This window comes from Poecilia reticulata, chromosome 3 (assembly GCF_904066995.2).
Source record: "Poecilia reticulata chromosome 3, P_reticulata-male-v2, whole genome shotgun sequence".
Classification (NCBI taxonomy): Eukaryota; Metazoa; Chordata; class Actinopteri; order Cyprinodontiformes; family Poeciliidae; genus Poecilia; species Poecilia reticulata.
The window spans coordinates 3,888,235-3,913,714 of NC_088832.1; the positions used below are offsets into that span (position 1 = coordinate 3,888,235).

Genomic DNA, 25,480 nt, shown 5'->3' on the forward strand with positions numbered 1-25,480 from the left:
TGCAAGCGTGTACCAACCCTGCTCGTGAGCTTCAATTGGATGAGTCTCAACAATCTGATGTAGAATCAAATGAAGGTGAGGAGCCCACCTGCTGTAATAATGAGCAAAGGCATGCTCCCTCAGGTCAGTTTTACTCTCATGAACCGAGACTTGAAAAACTGACGGATGAGGATGACATTGAACATTTTCTAACAACCTTTGAACGCATGGCTCTAGTTTGCCAGTGGAAAAAAGCAGATTGGGTTTTTTATCTGATTCCATTACTCACTGGCAAAGCAAGAGGTGCGTATGTTCACATGGATATGGATGACTCTTTGGAGTATGATAAAGTTAAAGAAGCGGTGCTTCAAAAGTATGACATTAATCCTGAAACATACAGATTGAGATTTCGATCATTGGAAGTAAAACCTGAGGAGAATCCAAAAGAATTGTATGCAAGATTGAAGGAGTTATATGGAAAGTGGGTGATGCCAAGACGAAAAACTGTGCATGAGGTCGGTAAAATAATCATTTTGGAACAATACTTAAGAATGCTGTCTCCTGAGTTGCAGATATGGATTAAAGAACATAACCCAAAGTCGGCTGCAGAGGCTGCACAGCTGGCTGACGTGTTTGTGGCAGCACGAAAAAAAGGACAACCCTGGAGTCAAAAAGCATGGAAAATGAGGGAGGTTGCAAGACCTGTTCCCTATTACCAAAAGACAGGGGTGAGTAAACCTCTAAAGGTCCAGTCATTGAATGAACCATTAAGAGTCCCAGCCAAGACGGTGATTTGTTATCTGTGTGGGATGGAAGGACACACAAAACCAATGTGCCCGAAGAATTCCACAAAGATAACACAAATGTGTTTTGTGCCCAGACAAAGTGTGGACTCTAAAGTGGCGTTTGGTTTAAAGACGACCTCAATTGAAGTTGAGGGTAAACAATTAAAGGCACTCATTGACTCAGGAAGTACCCAAACCCTGGTGCACAGAGACTTTATTCCAGCAAATAGTTAATGTGGAGACAATTCCTGTCCGCTGCATTCATGGAGACGAGTTGTCATATCAAACAGCAGACTTGTATATTAAAGTACAAGACCAACCTTATCTTCTAAATATTGGTGTGGCTGAGAATCTGCCATTTCCAGCAGTACTGGGTCAGGATCTGCCTGTGTTATGTGATTTATTGAGTTCCAGCAATGTTGCATTGACCAGATCTCAAGCTAAGAGGAGAGAGGAGCTTATACAACCACTCTGTGCCTTGCCTTTTTATGATGCGGACCTGGAGACCACACCCGGGAGGTCTCGCAAGTCCCGCAGACAGCGATGGCAAGAGAAATTTCAACACACTGTTGTTAAATCACCTTTTAGCTCTGAGCCTGAGTTACCTTTGGGGTTTAAAATCCCCACTGACATCAGAGAAATGCAGCACAGGGATCCAGCTCCAACATCTTTATTTCAGAAAGCAGAGGGAAATAAACGTCCTGAACGAGGTTTGAATGGCCTGGGGGAATTTTTGCTGAAAGATGGCATCCTATATCGTCAGCAGTGCAGTTGGTGGTTCCTGAACCAGTCCAGAAGGTAGTGCTGTCTTTAGGACATTCCATTCCATGGGCTGGTCATCTTGGACAGCACAAGACAATGGCCCGCATCAGAAAATATTTTGATTGGCCTGGAATACGATCTGATGTGACTCGGTTCTGCAAAAGCTGCCCTCAGTGCCAAAAGTCTTCCCTAAGAATTCCCCCCAGAGCTCCTCTTCAGTCTTTACCAATCATCAACACCCCGTTTGAGCGGCTGGGAATGGACATCGTTGGTCCCCTAGAAAGAAGTAAATCAGGTAATCGTTACATGTTGGTGATCCTGGATTATGCTACAAAATATCCAGAGGTTTTTCCTTTGAAATCAATAAAAGCTAAAGCAGTTGCCTTCTGTCTCATACAGCTCTTCTCACGAGTTGGGTTTCCAACTGAAATTCTCACTGACTGTGGAACTAATTTTTTGTCCACTTTGTTGAAGCAGGTGTACCAACTCCTTGGAATTAAGAGCCTGAAGACCACTCCATACCATCCTCAGACAGATGGCCTGACAGAGCGCTTCAATCAGACCTTGAAAAAATGTTGCGCAAGTTTGTCAATGAAACCGGTACAGACTGGGACCAGTGGCTACCTTACCTTCTCTTTGCATATAGAGAAGTGCCGCAGGCCTCTACTGGTTTTTCACCCTTTGAATTGCTGTATGGCTATGAGGTCCGGGGTCCCCTATCTCTGTTAAGGGAGACGTGGGAGGGTGACAAAGAAAGATCTCAAGCTGTAAATGTTGTCTCTTATGTTGTTCAGATGTGGGAACGACTGGAAAAGATGATGGCGTTGGCCCAAGCTCATAAGGAAGAAGCACAGAGACATCAGAAAAACTGGTATGACCAGTCGGCGCGCCAGAGGTCTTTCAGTCCTGGCCAGAAAGTGCTGGTGCTCCTTCCCAGTGCTGACAGTAAACTGTTGGCGAAATGGCAAGGTCCGTATGAAATCCAGAGCAAACTGGGGCAAACAAACCTACAAGATTGCCATTCCAGATCAGCCCCGTTCCACCAGAGTGCTCCATGTCAACCTGCTTAAAGAATGGGTGGAGAGGCCAAAGGCAGAGGTTTTTCTTATTCAAGATGTGACAGAGGAGGAGGAAGAGGATAACCAGTACCTGCCAAAGCCCTCACCTCAATTGCTGGTTCTGGACCACCTCTCGGAAGAAAGGCAAGCTCATGTGAGAAATCTGTGCAACTCAAATATGTTTCAGGAAAATCCTGGTAAAACAGACCTTGTCCAGCATGACATAGTATTAAAAGATGGAGCGTCTGTGAGAAGGTTGAGTTACAGAATACCTGAGCGTCTGTTGGTTTCACTGAAAGAGGAAGTCGATCTGATGCTGTCACTCGGAATCATTGAACCATCAAGAAGCGAGTAGTGCCATCCAGTGGTTTTGGTGCCAAAGAAGGATGGCAGCATACGTTTCTGCATTGATTTCAGGTATTTGAATGGAATAACAGTTTGATTCATATCCAGCTCCCCGCATTGATGACATGGTGGAGCGGATTGGGAAGGCCAGATATTTAACAACCATAGATCTCTGCAAGGGTTATTGGCAGGTACCTCTGATGGCGCGGTCAAAAGAGCTTACTGCTTTCCGGACACCGTGGGGCCTGTTCCAGTTTAAAGTCATGCCATTTGGACTACATGGTGCCCCGGCAACATTCCAGAGACTGATGGATCAGGTACTGTCTGACATGTCTGATTTTGCTGCAGCCTACCTTGATGACATAGTCATTTTCAGTTCTACCTGGGAAGATCACCTGAAATGTCTGGAGAAGGTGTTGGAGCGCCTCCAGTCTGCAGGGTTGACTATTAATCCAGCCAAGTGTGTGATTGCCAAAACTGAAACTGAGTACCTGGGGTTTGTTATAGGAAATGGAGTGATAAAGCCTCAAATAAATAAAATTACAGCTATAGAGGCCTGCCCTCTGCCTGAGACCAGAAAACAGTTAAGATCCTTTCTGGGTATGGCAGGGTTCTATCATCGTTTTATCCCTCATTTCTCGGCCAGGGCCGCGCTATTAACGGACCTCACTGGTTCCCGAAGCCCCATCAAGATCATCTGGACAGAGGAGGCCAAAACCGCTTTTCAGGACCTACGGCAATCTCTTAGAGTCCAGTCCTGCACAGCCCTGATTTTGAGAGATCTTTTATTCTACAGACTAATGCCTCTGAGAGAGGTTTGGGGGCTGTTCTGTTGCAGGGACTGCATATACAGTGAACCGTCACTGTAACGCGGTTCACTTTTCATGGTGTCGCTGCTTCGCAGATTTTTTTGTGCAGTTTTTTTTTCCACAGTGTTCTTCGTCCTAATTGACCATATGATTGGTAAAAACGGTCTCCGCGCTTCTTCTCTACCTGAGTGCCAATAACGTTACGGTGTTTAATACAGATTGGCCATTCAGGAGATGGAAACTGAAACTTTCAGTGTCCGCTGGAAAAAAAAAAAAACTGTGGCCAGAGGCAGCGCAAAACCCGACCGGAGGCTTGTTTGATGAGATCCGTCGCTTTGCTGTAGATACAGCTGTGAATCTGGCGGGGCATCTTGGAGGAGACGATTTAATGACATATATTTTAAATGTAACTGAAGATATGACATAATACAACATATAATATTCAATAAAATACAAAGACTTAAATCTTATTGTATAGACTTGGTCATCAAATCACTACGTTGCCTGTAGGAATTTTTAATGTCCAGCAGGTGTCAGTATTGAGTGACACAGTATCAATACAGCGTTGCTATGAGTTGAAACGCCTCATGACGCCTCATTTACCCATCACTAGGGTGCAACAAACTGCACAGATTGCACACATAGGGGGTGGATAATCCTGGTCCTCGAGGGCCGGTGCATTACAACTCTTAGATGTCTCCCTGGTAGAACACACCTGGATCCAATAGCTGAATCACCTCCTCTGTTCAGGCAGGTTCTCCAGAGTCCTGCTAACGACCTTATTATTTGACTCAGGTGTGTTGAAGTAGAGGCACATCTAAAAATTACAGGAGACTGGCCCTTGAGGCCTGGAGTTGTCCACCCCTGCCCCCGAAGCAGGCGTCGCAGGCCCGACCCCCGGCCTTGGCAACCCTCGCTGCATGTCCTCCCCCCGCCCCCCTCATTACCTCCCTCCTCATTACCCCCCTCCCTGTCAATTAACCATCAAATAAAGGCCACTAGAGCAAAAAAAATCTTTAACAAAATAAAATGTGAAAATTTAAAACCCTCACCTAAAATTGTTTCACCCAGAGCCCAAGGAGGAGGGGAGGAGAGTGGAAAGGGGGAGGAGATTGAGGGGTAGATGGGGCCAGGTGGGTGGTGGGGGGAAAGGGGCATGTGTAGGGGTGTGTGAAAAACAGCTTACATTGATTGAACATTTAGATCACGAGTTCTTCCCCAAACCTTGTCCTCAAGGCAAACTGACCTGCATGTTTTCATTTCAGCAGTGGTGGAGAAAGTACTCAAAAAATGTACTTAAGTAAAAGTACAAATACACAGACAAAAATGTACTCAAGTAAAAGTAAAACTACCACATTAGCATTTGTACTTAAGTAAAAGTAAAAAAGTACTGGCTTTTAAAAATACTTAAGTATTAAAAGTAAAAGTGCTTGCTGAATGGATTACCTAATCGCTAATATCATTAAGTGTCCCAATCATATTTAATTTTAATACATTGGAAAACAACCTGCTGAATACTATTAATCAATCATTAATCATTTTGTCTAGATTAATGTCAAGTTGTCAAAACAAAGACATTTTCAATAATGTCAACTTTGTATTAAAAGTGTCATGATTTACTGAATGACGCTTTATGACAACAGTCATAAATATTTATGAAGACTTATTCATGTCCATGACAGATGTTTATGACGGTGTCATGTCAGTCTTATTCACCCGCCTTCAGTAAAGTGTTACCGGCTGGGTTTATGTAGCATTTGATTTTAACAAAATATTTATACCTGTATTTCATAAAAATAATGGTAGACTTTCTGCATTTATTTTGAAGTATGTTGATCCTGTTTACAACTATGATTTTCATGTTCAAAAGCAATTTTTTTATGTTCCATCTTATAGTAATAACTTAACAAAACTGTTTATTTGACTTCAAAGACTAGAGTCGAGATTGCTTTACATTTAATTTATACATTGAAAATTTGTATAGTAAAATGCAATAAATTAGTTGTGATGTACAGAAGATAAACATTAGCAAGCTCAAGAATATGTTTAGCTCTTAATATATAATAGTAAAGGTTAGTTATAAAGACTAGATGACGTCAATTTATGGTCTTAAATTGCAAAATAAAGTCTGCAAATTGATTGTAGAATGGTTTCATTTTTACATCACTTTGCATGAGATACTTTCAAACTAAGTGTTTTGTGTTCTACAACTACATTTCCTGTGGACTTAGAATTTAATTTTGTTTCAAAATTATGTTAATAATATATTAAATACATTAACTGTAATATATTTTACACTATAATTAACATATGGTATAGAATACAGACTTCAATGGTATTTGGAAATGTCGAAGGTTTTTTAAAAAGTTTGTGAATGCATCACAAAAAACAGAGTAAAAAGAGAGAATTTCAGTTTTGGGTTAACAAAATATTGGTAAATTTGACATAAAAAAAAACCTGTTAAAATAAGGAAAATATTTTGATGGAAATTCTGAAAAAAAAAAAAATACAGAAAATGTCCTGTTAATTCTCTGCCATGATATTTTCAGTGTTTTTTACAGAATTTCTATCAGAAGTTTCCCGTAATTTAACAGTATTTTATTTCAAAGTTTTCCATGAAAAAATAGGGAAATATCCTGGTAATTTCTGCCAGTACACTTTCTTGTTTTTTATGGAATTTCAGCAGAATTTTTCCATAATTTAACAGTTTTTTCCCCAATAATTTAACATGAACAAACTGTTAAATTATGGCCCACCACCACTTCAGGTGACATTTCCCATATTCTCAAACTCAAAGCTTGACATGTATGGGGCAACGTGATAGTTCATCTACTGACTGACTACATAAACTAAAAGCTGAATCATAGATATTTTTAATAAGCGTATTTGTGAGCCTGCCTCTTTTTATTAAATTGAAATTAATTTTAGATTTTTGTATGACTTTTTCTCAGATTAACTTAGAAAACGAGTTGTTATTATTACAGGTTAGTTTTCTAAACAACAAAAAAGTAACTGCTAGGGAAGCTCAAAAATGAAAAATTGGACTGATATTGATATCCGATAGTAACACTGCTGTTATGCCAGATTAACCAAAACTTTATTTTGTCAATTTTTTTTTATATGATTACTCGATTAATCGTAAGAATAATCGATAGATTACGCGATTACTAAAATATTTGTTTACAATAGCCCTAATTATATAAATAAAATAGCATTTATAGGTGGATCGGGGGGATTAATTCTCTCCTTCGCCCCCTCCTTCTACAGCCAGACCTCCTCCCCCTTCTTGCAATTTGCTGTCCGGCCGCCCCCCCACCCAGCACTCAACGGTACGCTTGACCGGCCCCACCCTCTTTGACCCCTCACATCTACCTCTACATTGAAGGGGGGCTAGTGCACCTCTCATGGTACACCAGCCCCCCCAATGTCTCTCCTTCACCCCCCCCTTCTACAGCCAGACCTCCTCCCCCTTCTTGCAATTCGCAAGAAGGGGGAGGAGGTCTCAGAGGTCTGTCCCCACCCCGCCTCCCCACCCAGCACTCAATGGTATGCTTGACGGGCCCCACCCTCTTCGACTCCTCACATCTACCTCTGCATTGAGGGGGGGCTAGTGCACCTCTCATGGTACACTAGCCCCCCAATGTCTCTCCTTCGCCCCCTCCTTCTGCAGCCAAACCTCCTCCCCCTTCTTGCAATTCTCCGTCCGGCCGCCCCCCCCAGCACTCAATGGTATGATAGACTGGCCCCACCCTCTACGACCCCTCACATCTACCTGTACATTGAAGGGGGGCTAGTGCACCTCTCATGGTACACTAGCCCCCCAATGTCTCTCCTTCGCCCCCTCCTTCTGCAGCCAAACCTCCTCCCCCTTCTTGCAATTCGCCGTCCATCCGCCCCCCCAGCACTCAACGGTACGCTAGACCGGCACCACCCTCTTTGACCACTCACATCTACCTCTACATTGAGGGGGGGCTAGTGTACCTCTCATCGTACACTAGCCCCCCCACAATGTCTCTCCTTCGTTCAATCCTTCGCTTCCCCCTCCTCTCTAACGATACGTCAGCCCCCCACCTTCTCTCCTTCTTCTTCGAACCCCTTCTAGCCTCCCAGTGGGCCATCGTTCCCTCGGCCTCCAATTCTGATTCTTCGGGTTAATCTACCCGTCTTTCTCTCACTGTAACAACAGATGACTAATGGTTTCCGGTATTCTCAGGTTGAAAACTTGTAAGCAATCTTTAAGGCCATAATCATCCGCTCTGGTAAGATGCGAAGTTCTTCTGAGGAACAGTTTTGATACTTCTGACAAGGTGTCACTAGGTTGGTGAGATTAGGCATGAGGACTCAGAGGTCTGTCGTGAGTCGGAGACAGGTCCTGACTCAGAGACAGGTCATAACTCTGTGGCAGGTCCCGACTCTGAGGCAGGTCCCGTCTCTGAGGCGGGTCCTGACTTGGGGACGGGTCCCGACTCTGAGGCAGGTCCCGTCTCAGAGGCAGGTCCCGTCTCAGAGGCAGGTCCCGTCTCAGAGGTAGGTCCCGTCTCAGAGGTAGGTCCCGTCTCAGAGGTCGGTCCCGTCTCAGAGGTCGGTCCCGTCTCAGAGGTCTGTCCCGTCTCAGAGGTCTGTCCCGACGCTGAGGCGGGTCCTGACTCTGAGGCGGATCCTGACTCGGAGACGGGTCCAGGGACGGGTCCTGACTCGGAGACGGGTCCCATCTCAGAGGCAGGTCCCATCTCAGAGGCAGGTCCTGTCTCAGAGGCAGGTCCTGTCTCAGAGGTCGGTCCCGTCTCAGAGGTCGGTCCCGTCTCAGAGGTCGGTCCCGTCTCAGAGGTCGGTCCTGTCTCAGAGTTCTGTCCTGACTCGGTGACAGGCCACGACTCTGAGGCGGGTCCAGACTCTGAGGCGGGTCCAGACGCTGAGGCGGGTCCAGACTCTGAGGCGGGTCCAGACTCTGGGGCGGGTCCAGACTCTGGGGCGGGTCCTGACTCTGGGGCGGGTCCTGACTCTGAGGCAGGTCCTGACACTGAGGCGGGTCCAGACGCTGAGGCGGGTCCAGACTCTGAGACAGATCCTAACTCGGAGATGGGGACGGGTCCTGACTCGGGGATGGGTCCTGACTCTGAGACGGGTCCCGTCTCAGACGTCTGTCCTGACTCGGTGACGGGATCTGACTCTGAGGCGGGCCCTGACTCTGAGTTCGGCCCTGACTCCTCCAAGTCAGTACCAACCTCTGAGTTGACCAAATTTAGAGGCCCAGCTAAGTGTGGACTAAACACAACATTTGATCCATTCTTGGTGGGCTCTTGCCTCTCTTCTTCATCTGGATTGTCTCCACAACCCGCAGCCTTTTTGATGAGGTCCCATGCCTTTTGGAGAAAGGTGTCTTTGAGATTGATTTTTCTCGGTCGTGCAAGGGTTCTTTTAAAGCATTCCACAACCTTGTGAATCACTATTGGGTTGTTGCTTTTAATCATTTTGAAGAGCAGTTCTCTAACTGCGTCTTCATTGCCCCACAGAAGTTGCAGGATGTCTCGGCAGGCTTTTTTTTCCATTTTGTCATAAAAGACAAAATCTATGTCCTTGACTTCTTTCCATATTTTTGGAGCAAGCTTTCTCTGGACCGGTTCAGTGTGCTTCCTTTTGTAATGCCCATAGCTAGATCTGTAACTGGACTTATAAATCAATCTCCATAGAATATTTTGAACCATAATTCTCCTTTCATCTTCTGTTCCACGTCTGAATCCCATCCTGTTTGCGTCCCTCAAAAATTGTTCAGGGTCCATGGTTGCCTGAGTATAATCTTCACTCAGGCAGTTTTCATCTGCGTACAAGTCTTCAGTTGGAAAAAAAGTCTTTCGGATCTTTCTTTTGGTAGACGTGAACATTTTCTCTTTAGGAACAGGATTCTCCAGATGCTTTTTGAATTTTTCCACGATGACTTGGTGTCCTTCTGGGTAATCCAGTAGTGCGATTAAATGCAGTCCACTGGCAAAGTGGAATGCATCTCTCGCAAGACTCTGGAAAATCCTTTCACCAAGTTCTTCTGAAATCTCCGAGAGTACGTTCACATTTATATCTCCAGTTTTTCTCAAAAGCAATTTCAAAATTTTGCTATGTTGTTCCTCAAAGACTTGTCGGACAAGATGCAGAGTTGGTCCATCTGCAGCCTTTTCTATCACTTCCCACAGAAGTTCACTGAGAAAGTTTCTCTTTTTGTAATCTGGGCTTCTTTGACCAGGATGAACTTTGCTGGACAATGTCTTTTTCACTTTCGTCCAAAAAGAAACCTTAGGTTTCACATCCATTTCTCTCTCTGGGCTTTCGTCGTTCATCTTTATTGTGCTGAGCTAAAACGTCCAAATGAATCTCGAGTTGACTGACTTGTTAACCGATTTGTGGTAACTGATCAGAGAATTAACTGATCAGTTGGTGATGTCATGGACTCTATGACATCATAAAGTCATCCTCAGAAGGGCCTCATGACACAGACATCATTTGAAGTCATGCTGATGACGTCATTGTAAGCAGCATGGCAACTGTTGCTAAGGGTAAACATAGCACGCAGTGAGCATGCGCTGTGAAAAAAAAACTTAATCTGTGGGCACTAGATGCATTATTCCTGCAAGTCTGAACTGGCAGTGATTTGTGCAGCTTAACAGGAGGGGCCAGGGAACCATTGGCCCCTCCACTTACCGCCCACCCATTTTTATTTGTTATTTGGGTTCCATCTCCTAACAGGCATAGAGCAAATGTCAGTGGAACCACAACATGACCTGGGCCGGTCTATCAGTCAAACAAACCTCTTGTGATGCCCACTGGTGTGTGAAAAAAAGTGAAAAAGGAGCATTTAAATGTCTATGGGAGATAATAATAATAATAATAATAATAATAATTTACTTGTTAACAGGGGTTAAAGACGATGGGTGCAGTAACGGTGTTTCACCGGTATGTGGTGCATGGGAACTCTGAGCTGCCAGTTGCTCTTAATACATTAGAAATGTGCCATTTTAATGAACAATGCCACAGATAAAGCATATTTTTATTATGTTTACTCTCTGTAACATAGTTTAGACTTAGATATGTGATTCTATGCATCATAATTTCAGGGACGGAAACATCTTGTCTCCTGTCCTAACATAACATGAACTTCACTTTTTTTTGCTACTAGTAGCTTTTATTTTTTAAAGAAATCCAACAGAAAGGGGATGGAAAGAAGGTGGGTGGGAGAGGACAGGCAACCAAGGAGCCAGTAGCAGAGTTGTAGTCAAGGTCACCGACCCAAGACCAAGTCAAGACCAGCACCCCGCGCTACGTGACACAAAAAAATTAACTTTTACTTATCAAAATTGCTTCTCAAATTGATCTGAAAGATCCACTTTCCCATAAAAAACTAGTCATTAAATACGTAGAGCTTAAATAAATGCAATCAGTAAAGATCCGTCCAGAAGAATCGGATCGTTCCTGAATGTACCAGCGTTGTCCCATATGTGCGACACCTCAGTCAAAACCTCCACACAATAATTCAGCCATGAGTGACAACTTTTTTTCATCGCAGATGCAACATGTGTGTCTACGTCAGTACAGCTAGCTTTGCTAGCATCACGTCCACAGATCTTACCTTTCTTTAAGCTTTCCTTCCAAATGACGCTAAAAGTTGGATGAAGTCCCCACCATCTGTGAAAGCGAAGCGCTGCTGATTTTACATGTCGCCATATCTTATGATTTATGCAGCGCTATTATATTACTGATGATTAGACTCGCTCAGAGGAAACCACTGCGCATGTCTGGAGCTTCGCGTGCGAGTAAAGGTGGAGGCGATGGGTGACAACAGACACGTAAGTTACGATATTGCTCGGATTTTAAGGCGCCACCTTACGTCCCTGAACTTCACATTTTAACGGAAAAAAAGAGCAACGCGACTTGGATGTAACGAGTAACGCGACAGTTTTGTAGAAATGTAGTGAAGTAGAAAGTACAGATACTTACTGTAAAATGTAGTGGAGTAAAAGTAGAAAGTCCCCATTATTAAATCTACTTAAGTAAAGTACAGATACACGAAAACTCTACTTAAGTACAGTAATAAAGTACTTGTACTTCGTTACTTCCCACCACTGCATTTCAGCAAAATCCTGTTAATCAGACATCAATTAAAATCATGTGTGCCGAATTAGGGAAATGCCTAAAACTTGCAGGGCTTGGAGGACCAGTGATGAAACACACTGGATTCACTTTGACTTCACTTGAAATAATTAAGTCCTATACGTTTGTATCCCTCGTTTGACACAATGACTCAAGCTAAGCCACTGTGGCTCTGTGGTCAGAGCAGTTGTCTTGTGGTCGGAAGGTTGACGGTTGAATTCCAGCTCCCTCCTGTGAGGGAGAAATTGTGTGGGATGATTATAATATATTGTATTGGTTAAACTTAATAACTTAAGTTGGATAAATTTAATAAATTCAGTTGGATAAACTTAATTGAATTGCTTGTTACCTACAGAAGCAATTCAATTAAGTTGGTTCAACTATTTTCTTCTTAAAGTGTGTTTTATAGTTGATCCACCGTCATTTGTCGATTTCAACCACAAATCAACCATTAATCAGACCTTGGCATTTCAGTCATCAGATTTCAACCACAAAACAACATTGATTCAATGACACAGTTTCAACGGTTTGATTGGATGGTTGTTTGATGGTTGATCCACCGTCATTTGTCGACTTCAACCTAAAATCAACAATTCTAACTTTTTCAACGTTGATTTAACATCGTGTGCTATCTGGGCAGTGATTAACACAAATAGGTGGTGGCCATTTCAAAGAGTGAGTGACTTCACAGGTGTTTGTTTTGATTTATTTGCTTTGGAGCCTACCATCCAGGACCTGGTCGTACCCACCGGTAAGCCTATTGGATTTATTTTGTGTATTTTCTTTTTTTGTTTATGTACAGGTATTTTTATTCTTTGTGATAATAAATTATTATTGACTTGAGACCTGTCTCCTGCTGATTGCAAAACCGGACCTGTGTCCTTTCATTAATTCCTGGGTAATAACCCCAGGTGGCGTTGTTGGCAACAAACAAAACTAATTGTATGGTCAAAACCACTGAATGCCGTACTACCTCAATTCCAGTGAAATTGGGACATTGTGTAAAACAAATAAAAATCTGAATATGATGATTTGAAAGTGCTTTTCAACCTGTAATCAATTAAATTCACTACAAGACAAGATTTAATATTAAAATTAATAAACTTCTTGGTAGTTTTGCAAATATTCACTTACCGTATTTTCCGGACTATAGAGCTCACCTCACTATAAGCCGCACCTACGTTAAAAAAAAAACAACTGGAAACATACATATATAAGCAGCACTGGGCTATACGCTGCTGATATCTCTGCCACTCTCAGTTAATAAATCTGCTGGATTTATTAAGGACACAGCCCTCTGTCTCCAACACCTAACCATGGATCCGTTTACGCTGAACTTACGTGTAGCGTCTCTATTTCCCTCCTCAACTTAAACGCTGCATCATATGAACTTCTTTGTGTTGTTTCCATGGTGAGGGGGGATGAGTTTGAAAACTCTCTGCCATGCCTGCTGCTAGCATGTGCTTGTTCTAAATGAAAATTCCTGCTTTCTCTTTGTTTTCCAGTTTTGACTTCCAATGATTCACGTCCTGCTAAAGAGCCCCATGGCGGTTGAAGAAAAATCCACAGAAAAGCCCACCAGGCTATAAACCGCATGGTTTGAAGCGTGGGAAAAAAGTAACAGCTTATAGTCAAAAAAATATGGAATTCTGATTTTAGTGCCTCACACTGCAAAGGGGTCAACATACCCACCTGGCATGCACCTGTTCAAACATGCAAACAAAAATATATCACCACAACTGCAACATACACCCAGGAGAGAACCATCACCAAGCCCAGCTCCTTCACCACCCAACAAACCCAAAGTCCAGCAACTCAATTCTGAAAAGTAATGGAAACAATCCACAACAGACGCTGCAACCCCCATGACCTCGCCCGCCTCTGCAAAGGCAGCAATTCCTGTCCACCTGTCCACACGCCAGATACCTCCAGATGAGCTGACCAACCACCCCAAGCGAAGAACAACCCACCAGCTGACTCAACACAAGTTGAACTCTGCTGCCCCAGATTACACAGAGCCAAAGGAAAAAGCAGCGGTGGAAGGCTGGCACACCACGCCAGAGAGGCATTCCCATAGAGCATCAGAAGGTTTAAACCTCTAAGCATTGTAGCAGAACAAACTGACTAGATCTTGCATTAGGCCCACAACAAGCAAGAAATGGCCTTACAATGGTGACATCAAAATTTAAATGTGATACATTGCTTTCAGTTCAGTGTCCATATTCTTAAAAAAAAAAGTCAAAATACCTTCACGTGTCTAATGGCACTGATTTTGAAAAATACAAATCATGTGCTTAATTAATAGAAGTAATTTTGCCAGTTGAAAGCGGGTTGGATAGTTGGGAATTAAAATCATTTTTGACTTCCATCTGTTTAACAAATACATCAGCTAGACCACATGGTCCTTATACCAACTCTTCTTGAACCAATCACCTGAGAACTTGGATGAATAGTCTATCCTTCATTGCCCCTGACAATAGTCCTATTTGCTGACAACAGTTGTCACAAAAATATCTTAAAATGCATGCAGAATGAACCCCACTAATTAATAACGTGACCAAAAATAGATAAATAAATAAAACATAAAACTTATTGATGTCTTCAACAGTATTCTGATCAGTTGACTGATGCTTTTTGAAACTTTACATATGGCAATACACAAGACACAAAACTTTATTGGAAGGTTTTTTTTTTTTCTTCCAATGAAATAACAGCAACATAAAACTGTTATAAATAATACAAATTCAGTACAATATGTAGAACAAAGTGACTCGTGTAAAATCTGCTTACAGAGGTATTAACAAAAATAAAATGTTCTTGATTTTAAATGGCTAAGGACAGTTTTGCCATTTGTTTTTGCATTTTACTGACATGGAGGCGGGAGGAGGGGGTTTGGTAGTGCATTGGAACAGGGAGGGGAAGTTGCAGGGCAGGGTGGCAGACCAAGTCCAGTCATCAGTCCTTGAGGGTTCTTGAAATTTCATATCATCTACAATGGCACAGTTGTTCCTGCAATCAGTTACAATACAATACAAATTTAAATGCTTGTGTGGATTATTCTTTTTTTATACACAGAGGGATGTTTTGTGTAATGTTTAGGAATATTAAAGCATAATTTATATTTCAGGAGTTTGACACCTTGACACTTTGGCACTTCTGTTTTGAATTTCAACATGCGGTTTGACATGTTTGTATTAATAACAGTGTGATCTCAAAGGGCCATGGCCTCGGGCTACTTGAACAAGACTACCAAAAAAAGGGTTTCAAAAGGAATTGTAGAGTAGCCTGGGGACTTGTCAAAATCAGCTCTGATACTGTTGCCCTGAAAAAAATCCATTACCCACACATGTGGGGGATGGTAGTTAGCAGGAGTGTGAATGAAGCTGATGTCTGGGAGCTTTTTTCAATGTTCAGTGCTAATATTCAGATTCTTTCTGCATCATAATTATGCCTAATCTCCTAAACTTTATATTTTTTGCCCTACAATGTTTGTTCACCCTATCAGTGGCATTTTCTGATATGTACCCCCCAACCCTTACGGTGCCTCCCCTGGTTCTCAAATACCTCCCCACTCCTAGAATTGGAGGATCTTCATGTCAATAGTACCTAATGCAAACCCTCAAGATATCAAGTTTTGACATAGCAGACTCAGTGTTTTTGCTTTATTTGCTTTATTAAAAATGCATTATTTCCTCCATCTTAACCCTCTAAATTTTAAAATTTTCTTTGTAAAAAAAATTATTGCATTACAAGTCCTGGTAGAGTGCAATTCACAGGAGGGTTTGTTAACCTACCAAGCATGTTAAAAAAAAGGCATGAATATTCTTAATATTTAAGTTAATATGTCAGGACTCAGGGTTTTTGGGTTTGGTTTTGCTTCTAGTCATGTTTCAGTTCATGTTAAGTTAACCCTTAATGGTCATTTTAGTTTTATTATCTTGATGTAAATTATTTTGGTAGTATTGTCTTGGTTCTTGCTTTCCTTCTTTCAGTTCAGTTCTTTCAGGTACTGTTTCTAGTGTTTCTAGTTATGTCTAGAATAGAATAGAATAGAATAGAATAGAATAGAATAGAATAGAATAGAATAGAACATACTTTATTGATCCCCAAAGGGAAATTGTTTATTCGTTGACAAGCTACTCCAACTGAGGTAATAAATATCAATAACACAAATATAAACATATTAGACAAAGTTTATATATATATATATATATATATATATATATATATATATATATATATATATATATATATATATATGCACCTAAGAGTGATGAAAGTTCAAAAGGACTACATATAAATAAATAAATAAATAAATAAATAAATAAATAAATAACATGCACATGCAAATACATTAATCAATAAATAATCGGGTGATTCTTTTTTTGCGGCAACATTCCTTGTCCCCATGTTTTGCTTACAATTATTTTTTGGCACATTGTTGTAAATAATGTGCCAAATATTTACAACAAAGTATTTTAATTATACATTTAGATGTTTGCCATTATTCAAATATAAATGAAATGCCTTTTAAATATTATTTTGTTCTTTACACACCTTTTTGGTGACCAACATGTTCAATTTTATTGTGTCCCCAGTGCAGTGTAATAGACTTCCTCATGAAGTTTAAACTATAATATATATATATATATATTTATGTTTTTCTTCAATAAGTTGATTGACTGGACTAAACCTTATTTTAATATGCAATTGAATCTGTTAAAACTATTTTTCTCATTTGATATTTTCTTCATATTATACATGTCCCAGTACTAACTTTCCACCCTGTTAGGATGTTTCCTTTTTGCCTTCAAAAAGTCTAAAATTCCCTAAAAACCCTTTAATGTAAGTGACATCAATTGGTTTTGAAGTGAATTCAACCATGGAAAACAAAGTAAGCTTTAACTGTCACTATCTCTGTACTTTTTCTTAGCTTAAATATGTTAAACCTGTCATTTTAGTAAAGCTTAAAGTTCCACCCTGTTAGGATAGATTGTGAAAAATGTTTATTCAGTGGAATTTAAAAAACATTATATTAGAATGTTATTTTTTTATTCTGTTGAAGATTAACTAGCTAAATGTTGACCACATAAAGAGCTACATGTAGATTAGTTAGAAAGTTCCACCCTGTTATGTTCATGAACCAAACAAGGTAGAAATTAGGGTGAAAAGTAATAATTTTAAGTCAAATAAAAAAATTCAGATGATGGAATAGAGTTGCAGAATAGTCTGCGGTATTAACAGATGCCTTTGCCATTTGTCTGTTTTCATTTCACTTGGTGCCCCCATTGACTCCTGTGAGGGGAACAATGAGTACCTATCATGGGAAAATCCACAACAGGGATGTCACCTGTTTTTCCCAAATAGAGCCAGGACAAATACTCTACCTATACTTTGACTTGAAAGAGGAAATCCTACAACCAATGATGAAAATCGTCAGATTTTAGAATCAAAGACATTAATTTTCCACCATGTTATGTTCCATTCCACACATGTTTTTATTTAATATTGTTACAGAAACATTAAGTAATGTGAATTTTTCTGTGCCATGTTGGGAATTGAAGACCAATAAATGCAAATATTGGTATAAGTTTTTAAAATTACCAATATTTTCAATGCTGTCAGTAAGAATGAATTTAAAAAAAGTTTTTTCTTTACAATACAGTCATAAATGATTCGTAACTTCATGATGTGTTACAATTTCAAGAATAAAACATACTATATTGTAAAATGGACACCCTCTTTTAAAGAAAAAGTCATTATTTTTCTAAATTTAAATGTTTAACTATTTGTGGTCTATATGTAAATGTTCATAACAGGGTGGAACACATTCAGAGACAATGGTGAAAAAAAACACATGTAATTATTCATTTATCCAATATGAGCTTGCCCATTATTAAGTTCTTATTGTTAATGTCAGTGTTGTAACTTAAAACATTAATACTTTTTTTTTCAAAAATCCTGAGGCCGAAATGTTGCTGCAAAAGAAGAAAAAAAAAAATTTTTCTAAAAATGAGTATTTCTATAAATGTCTATTTCTTACTTATTTCATCTAGGTTGAGTTCTTCTTATATGTCCAAGTCTATGCCTTCCTTCAGTGGTCCTAGTTAGGTTATTTCTTTAGTTCCTCTAGTTCAGTGTTTCTCAAACTTTTTTGGGCCAGCGTCCCCCCTAGCCTTTATCCAGGTCCCTCACTGCCCCCCACCAAAAGATTTGTAGGCTACTTTGCACTGACAATTATTTTATTATTAATGTTACTTTCATTATTGTAGATGTTTTGAATCGGCGCACCGATTATGTTTTCCCGGACACTTCAGCGCGCCTTACGCTCCTTCACCTCGCGCACATAACGGGGTAAATGTAGCGAGTTTTGCCCTAAACGTATCGGCGTCTGGGGGGGAGGCGAGCGTATGTTTCTACGCTCCTTCGTGGGGGGGGGATTTATGTTTTCGCATCCACCTGAATAATGTGTAGTTGCGCCCCTACCCATGGTATTTCAACAATATTATTTTACCTTTCATCTGAAATAGTGTCTGTTCTTGCCATACAGTCCTCTGTATTAATTATTGCTCTAAATGTCTTGCCATACCAGTTTATTCCTCTGTATTTACTTTAGTTTCTTAGTTTATTCTTGCATTTTGTTCTACATTCATTTCCATTTAGTTTCATTTGATTAGTATTGTCCTCTTGGTTTATTGCTACGTCCACTTTAGTTTCTTTCCTGTTGCTACATTTATTTTATCGTTTTTTATCGTCGTATTGACCATCAGTAATCTTCACTCATCACCTGCTGCGCCTCCTAATCGTCATGTGTTTCACATCATGTGTTGATTTTTCACTGTTCAGCGTCGGATTCTCTGTTTTTATGCCATAATTCACATCTAGTTCGTCGCTTCGTTTTGCCCGCTTCTCATGTTTCAGAATTTTGCGCAAAGTGCACGTCGTTTTTTTGGGGGGGTTTTTAACTCCCTAAGGTGCAGGGCGGTCGGAAACACATCGATGGGGAAAAGGTAGACCGACATAAACCTTTTAAAACGACGGAAACAATTTCTGCATTCTGATTATTGAAATTTAAAAGTGCTGTGTTGTTCTATCAGCCCCGTTTCATACCGGACCACTTACAGCTCCGTGTTAACGCTATAAAATGAACGCTCTTTATCAGTGGTATCACCCATGGAGGTATTTCTTTATTTCTCTATTTAAATGATACACAGTGAGGGTATCGTGATTTTAGTAATTACATGTTTATAAGAGCAATTTTCTGCTGTCCTTCCATGGTAGCGGGCAGCCTTCAAACGGAAATAAAACAGTTTTTAATATAAATTGCTGCTTTGACATGATCACAGAACTGCCAAAACATATGTAGCCTACATAAATATCAGACAAAGTGAATCACAGCAGCGTCATCAGCAGTTGTAACACTGAACTGATGCGGAGCCATGAAGCTACAAACACTGAATAGAAGAAGAGCTGCCATCGATACAGTTTCAGCCAAGCATGATTTAATGTTACACAATACAGTTTTATCAAGTTGCTCAAAGTCTAAACTGGTATTGTTGTGGATTTAAGGTGTAAAGTTTACCTTCGACCAAACGCCCCTCAAAGGCATCCCAGCGCCCCCCTTTTGTAAAAATGTCTGCCAGCGCCCCCTGCCGTCCTCTGAACGCCCCCTGGGGTGCGGTACCGCCCACGTTGAGAACCGCTACTGTAGTTGTTCCTCATTTCAGTTCCCTGATAGTTTGTCTAGTTTTCTTATCTAGCTACCTTAGGTTTAGTTCTGTTATGTCTGCATCCATGCCCTGTATTCCTATAGTATCAATCAATCAATCAATCAAATTTTATTTGTATAGCACATTTCAGCAGCAAGGCATTTCAAAGTGCTTTACATAATTAAAATAAAAACAGAAATAATCAGTGAGAAAGAGAGAGATTTAAAAAAAGAATAAAAAAATAAAATAAAAATAAAAACAAAAAAACAAAAAAAACATTACATCATTAAAACGTCGAAAAGAAAGAAGAAGAAATTAAAAACATTAAAGACATAAAAACATGGAAGACATCAAAACCCGCACTCTAACCCTAATTTAGCCATGAGCAACTCTAAACAGGTGAGTTTTAAGTTGAGATTTAAAGGCACCCAGTGTTTCAGCTGTTTTACAGTTTTCTGGAAGTTTGTTCCAAATCTGTGGTGCGTAGAAACTGAATGCTGCTTCTCCTCGTCTGGTTCTGGTTCTGGGGATGCAGAGCAGAACCAGAACCAGAAGATCTGAGGGGTCTAGACGGTTGGTACAGTAATAACAGATCTTTAAGGTATTGTGGTGCTAAACCGTTCAGAGATTTATAAACTAACATCAGTATTTTAAAGTCTATTCTCTGAGCTACAGGGAGCCAGTGTAGGGACTTTAAAACTGGTGTTATGTGTTCTATCTTCCTGGTTTTAGTGAGAACCCGAGCAGCAGCATCTGGATCAGCTGCAGCTGTTTGATTGATTTATTAGTCAGACCTGTGAAGACGCTGTTGCAGTAATCAATGCGGCTAAAGATAAATGCATGGATGAGCTTCTCTAGATCGTGCTCAGACATAAGTCCTCTAACCCTGGAGATGTTCTTCAGGTGATAGAAGGCCGACTTTGTGACTGTCTTAATGTGGCTCTGAAGGTTCAGGTCAGAGGTCATCACTACTCCCAGGTTTCGGGCTGATCGCTGGTTTTTAGTTGTAATAACTGAAGCTGTGCATTGATTCACAGCTTCAGTTGCTTCAGTTCCTCTTTAGGTCCAAAGATAATAACTTCAGTTTTGTTTCAGTTCAGCTGGAGAAAGTTTTGGCACATCCACACATTGATCTGTTCTAAGCATCTATTCAGTGATTGGATGGGTTCAGAGTCACCTGGTGACATCGTGATGTAGAGCTGTGTATCATCCGCATAATTGTGGTAGCTAATCCTATGTCCTGTTATAATCTTTGCCAGTGGGAGCATATAAATATTGAAAAGAAGGGGTCCTAGGATTGAACCTTGGGGTACCCCACATGTGACCTTTGACCTCTCTGATGAGAAGTTTCCGATTGAAACAAAGAATCCCTGTTCTTTATGTAAGATTCAAACCAGTTGAGCACTGGACCGGAGAGTCCGACCCAACTCTCCAGTCGATTCAGTAAAATGTCGTGGTCAACAGTGTCGAAAGCTGCACTGAGGTCCAACAGAACCAGCACTGTGGTTCTCCCACAGTCTGTATTTATATGGATGTCATTGAACACTTTTACAAGGACCGTCTCTGTGCTGTGGTGAGCACGAAAACCAGACTGGAAGGAGTCAAAGCAGTTTGTTATTGTTAGGAAGTTATTTAATTGTTTAAAAACAGCTTTTTCAATAATTTTGCTGATGAATGGGAGGTTGGAGATTGGCCTGTAATTCTGCAGTAGGGATTTGTCTAGATTGTTCTTTTTTATAAGTGGTTTGATAACTGCTGTTTTCAAAGCCTGGGGGAAAACACCTGAAGAGAGCGATGAGTTACTATTTGGATCAGATCATTAGCAACAACAGGCAGGACTTTCTTAAAGAAATGTGTGGGCAGGACATCCAGACAGCAGGAACTGGAGCTTAATTGACTTATAATTTCTTCTATGGTTTTATAATTTAGTAGTAGAAATTGGGTCATTTTTCCTGCATTTGTTTTGTTTGGGCACAGCATTAGTACTGTCTTTGGAGTGGATGTGCAGATTAATCCTCTGATCTTTTGAATTTTCTCTGAAAAGAAACTTGAAAACTTGTTGCAGGCGGCAATAGATTGAAGTTCAGGTGGTAACGTCATTGGAGGATTTGTGAGCCTGTCAACAGTGGCAAATAAAGCTCGAGCGTTGTTAATGTTTTTGTTTATGACATCTGACATAATGACATAATAAACGTGCAGTTGACCTTTACGCCATCTCCGTTCGGCCCTACGGCAGAGTTGTCATGCAGATTGAACTACTTGTGCATTTCTCCATGGAGATTTCTTCCTACCAGTCACAATCTTCACTTTAATGGGGGCAATGTAATCAATGATATCTGAAAGTTTGCACTGAAAATCATCCACCAACTTATCTACGTCACAATAAGTTAAGAGTGAGGAAGAAGAGTAGATTTGATTAAATGTTTCTGCTGTGTTTTCTGTGAAAAGTGGGTTAACGGATAAAGAACTGTGAAAGAAAACAGCAAAATGATCCGACAGGGTGACATCAGTTACAGAGACATTGGAAATATTCACACCCTTACTGATAACCAGGTCCAGTGTGTGTCCATGAGTGTGTGTTGCTTGTTTGACATGTTGTGTTAAACCAAAACTCTCTAATATATTACAGAGCTTTTTAGCCCCTCGGTCTTCAGGTTGTCAACATGAATGTTTAAATCACCGACAATTATTAAACAATCGTAATCAATACATATGAGAGATAGAAGCTCATTGAAGTCCGCAAAGAAATTTTCCACATATGTTGGTGTTTTGTATAGAGTTAGTGTCAAAGTTCGTTTGTGGCCTTTTACCTCGATTCCAAGATATTCAAAAGACATAAAATTACCCAGAGATTTTACTACAGTTTATGGTATTCTTAAATATTGAAGCCACGCCTCCTCCTTTTTTGTGTTTTCTATTTTCACTTAAAAAATTGTACGTAGGAGGCGTTGATTCAATTAGTACGATTGCTTCATTATTGTCATTCAGCCATGTTTCTGTCAGAAATAAAACATCAATATTATGCTCAGTGATGAAATCATTAATTAATAGAGCTTTAACACAGAGAGATCTGGTATTAAAAGAGCCAGTTTAAGTGACTCGGAGGCTGAAAGCTCTTCAGTCTGAGGTTCCTTTAGACAGGGGATCAGTCTGTGGTTTGAATTAAGACCACTGTTTTTTGTATTTCTGTTTTTTGTAGCTTTTCTTGTAGTGATCCGGACAGGTATTGTCCTGCTATGCAATGTTGGGGGGCCAGACACATTCTGGAGGAAGACGGGTGTAAGGATAATATCTGGACCCCGGTCTCAGACCTCAGAAATGCGGAGTGCTGGATCTTCAGGGAGGTCAGAGGCAGGTGGCTTAGATGAAGTGAGAGTCGTGCAGAGGCGAACCTGTTGATCCATACTATCCAGCTGGGAGGAGAAAGAGTCCGTCCGTCTTTCTCTCTCACCTGAATTCTCCACCAGCATTTTCAGGCGGCTCAGGTGAAGCCCGATTCTCTTTAGTGGTTCACTTTCTAAGAAACTCTGATCTTGTGAGTGAGTGTAGGAGCAGAGAGGGAGGGGGGAAGGAGGAGGGGAACCAGTCATTCTGTTCACAGCCGATGTTTTATCAGTTTGTATTTGAATAGTTTGTTCTTGATAAGCGCAGGGCTCCATCCTAGTCAGACATCCTTGAGCCTGTTCTTCTGAAGCGATGGTCACATTGTTGTTCTTGTTGATAAAATGAAAAATGTTTGCAGTGAGCAGCCTTATTCCGTGTTTGTTAAGATTGCGTCCTCCTCTTCCAAAGAGGTGAAAGCGCTGCCAGTAGATCCAGAGGTTATCGATGAAGGTCACTGAGCTGGCAGAGCAGGTTTTAATCAGCCATTTGTTTATCATAAGCAGCCTGGAATGTTTTTTGTCTCCCCATTGAGGTGATGGAATTGGACCACTGAGAAATAACTTCGTTTTTAATTTTACCATAGTGTCCAGAAGAATATTAAAGTCCTTTTTCAGAATCTCGGATTTTTGCTTTGCCAGATCGTTGGCTCCAACATGCACAACTAAAGTCTCCATGTTTGGCTGATCAGTGGTTAGAGAGAGCACTTTGCGGGTCAAATCAGATACAGTGTCACCAAGAAAAGAAACCACTCTCGTTTTCTTGGGATTGCAAACATGACTGATTCCATTTACTGCCTCATCTCCAACAATAAGCACTCTTGGCATACCTTTCGTTTTCCTGGTGGTCCCTTTGTCCTTCGGAGCTTTGTGCAGTGGATGCGTTGGTTTAGCCTCATTGCTGATGTTTGAAGGTGGGTTTTCACTCAGAGGCTCGTGCTGAAGTGCAGAAAATCTGTTTTTCAGTGGGATTCCCACGGAGTCAGGATGTTTTGAGGCTTGGGCTGGTCGCTTTGTCCTTGGGAGTGGGCTCGGTGTAGTCGTTTTGGTTCCAGCTGCTTGTTTGCTATTCTTTGGCGGAGCAGGTGTTGAGGTTGAAGGTGGGTTTCGGCTCAGAGCCGGCCACGCTGATTCATCCAGGTGAGGGGTTCTCCCCGTTAGTCGTCTCATGGGATCTGCAGTGTGAGACTTTTGTTTTGGCTTGGCTCCCTGAGCGATCCAGGGTGAGCTGCTTGGTGCGGGGTGTATGACCTCTCCGCTGATTTGAGGAAGAGTTGTTTCATATCCACAGGTAGCGTTGATCTCAAAGTTCACCTCCAGCCGTTGAATCTTTGTTTCTAAAAACTGAAGTCGTTGTAGAATACTGCTAATGTCCTTGGGGTCGGACGGGGGCATTTTGCCCTAGTTCAACTTGGAGGTGAAGAAAAGTGAGGTAAAAATAAAAGTGAGAAAATCTCCTGGTCTTTAGGTTTGAAGTAATCCAGTTATAATGTCGATAATGTGAATAAAACCATAAAAATTGTGACTTTAAAAATAATTCACAAGCAAAGTTATCAGTAAGGACGGGAGAGAGCAGGATAAGCTGTTCCTCCTTCAGCTGCCAGACGCAAAAAAAAATAAAAAATTCTAGTTAACAACAACTTTGGGGCTGAGGTGCCAGAAAGATGGTTTGTGTCGTGATCCGTGTTTCGGTGTGTTTATTTTTGAGTTTTCTGTGTGATCCGTTTCCCTGTGAGTCCTGTCTCCACGTCTTCCCGTTGATTGTCTCCCAGGTGTGTCTCGTTCCCTTGATTACCCCATGTGTATTTAGTCTCACCTGTTGTCTGTGTTCGTTGTCGGATCCTTGTCAATTGTCAGTTGTTCACTGCTGTCTATTGCCGTCGAAGTTTGTCTACGTCTGTCGTCACGCTCCAGTTGTACTGCTAAGTCCTGGATTGTTTTTGCTCACATGTAAGTCATGTTAGTCAGTTGCTACCGGCATTTTAGCTAGTGATGGGCAAATGAAGCCTCATGAAGCAATGAAGCTTTCCAGCCCTTTGCTTTGCAAAAAGGTTCATTACTCGATGCTTCATTCATTGCTCACTAGTGACATCTGCTGGTGAAACTAACAGCCTTGTCACTCAGTTGGATCATACTTCCAAAAATTACTAAATGCAATATTGTCACAAAGTTTTCATCAAACTCATATTTAGTAACAGGAGAATCAATGAAACCATATTTAATTGTCATATGTTTTAATTATTAAAATGATTTGTAGCCAATCTAATCCTGGTTTGTGTTGAACGTCAGTGGTTGTTTTGGGTTTTCTTTTATGTCAGATTTGACAATAAAGACATTTGATGTTTTAGTGTCTTGGCAGTGCAGTGCATGTTGGGGGATTCACCTTTTCTTGAATTTATAATTGGCTCTGATCCCTTGTATTTGGCTAGATGTTGAATTTTAGTTCTGCAACACCATTAAATCTGTTTCTGCTGTGCAAGACTGATATATCTTTGCTAATCAGACTACAAATAATAG

At 40.9% G+C, this 25,480-nt stretch overlaps 1 long non-coding RNA gene across 1 annotated transcript; it reads right to left on the reverse strand.

The window, feature by feature from the left end:
* Window positions 1–1,418: 1,418 nt before the first annotated feature.
* LOC145551054 (uncharacterized) lies at window positions 1,419–13,451 on the reverse strand. Its single transcript, XR_014086819.1, has 2 exons — window positions 13,009–13,451; window positions 1,419–1,802 (listed from the first exon to the last, which is right to left on the reverse strand). It is a non-coding gene; the product is annotated as an uncharacterized LOC145551054 (long non-coding RNA).
* Window positions 13,452–25,480: the final 12,029 nt, after the last annotated feature.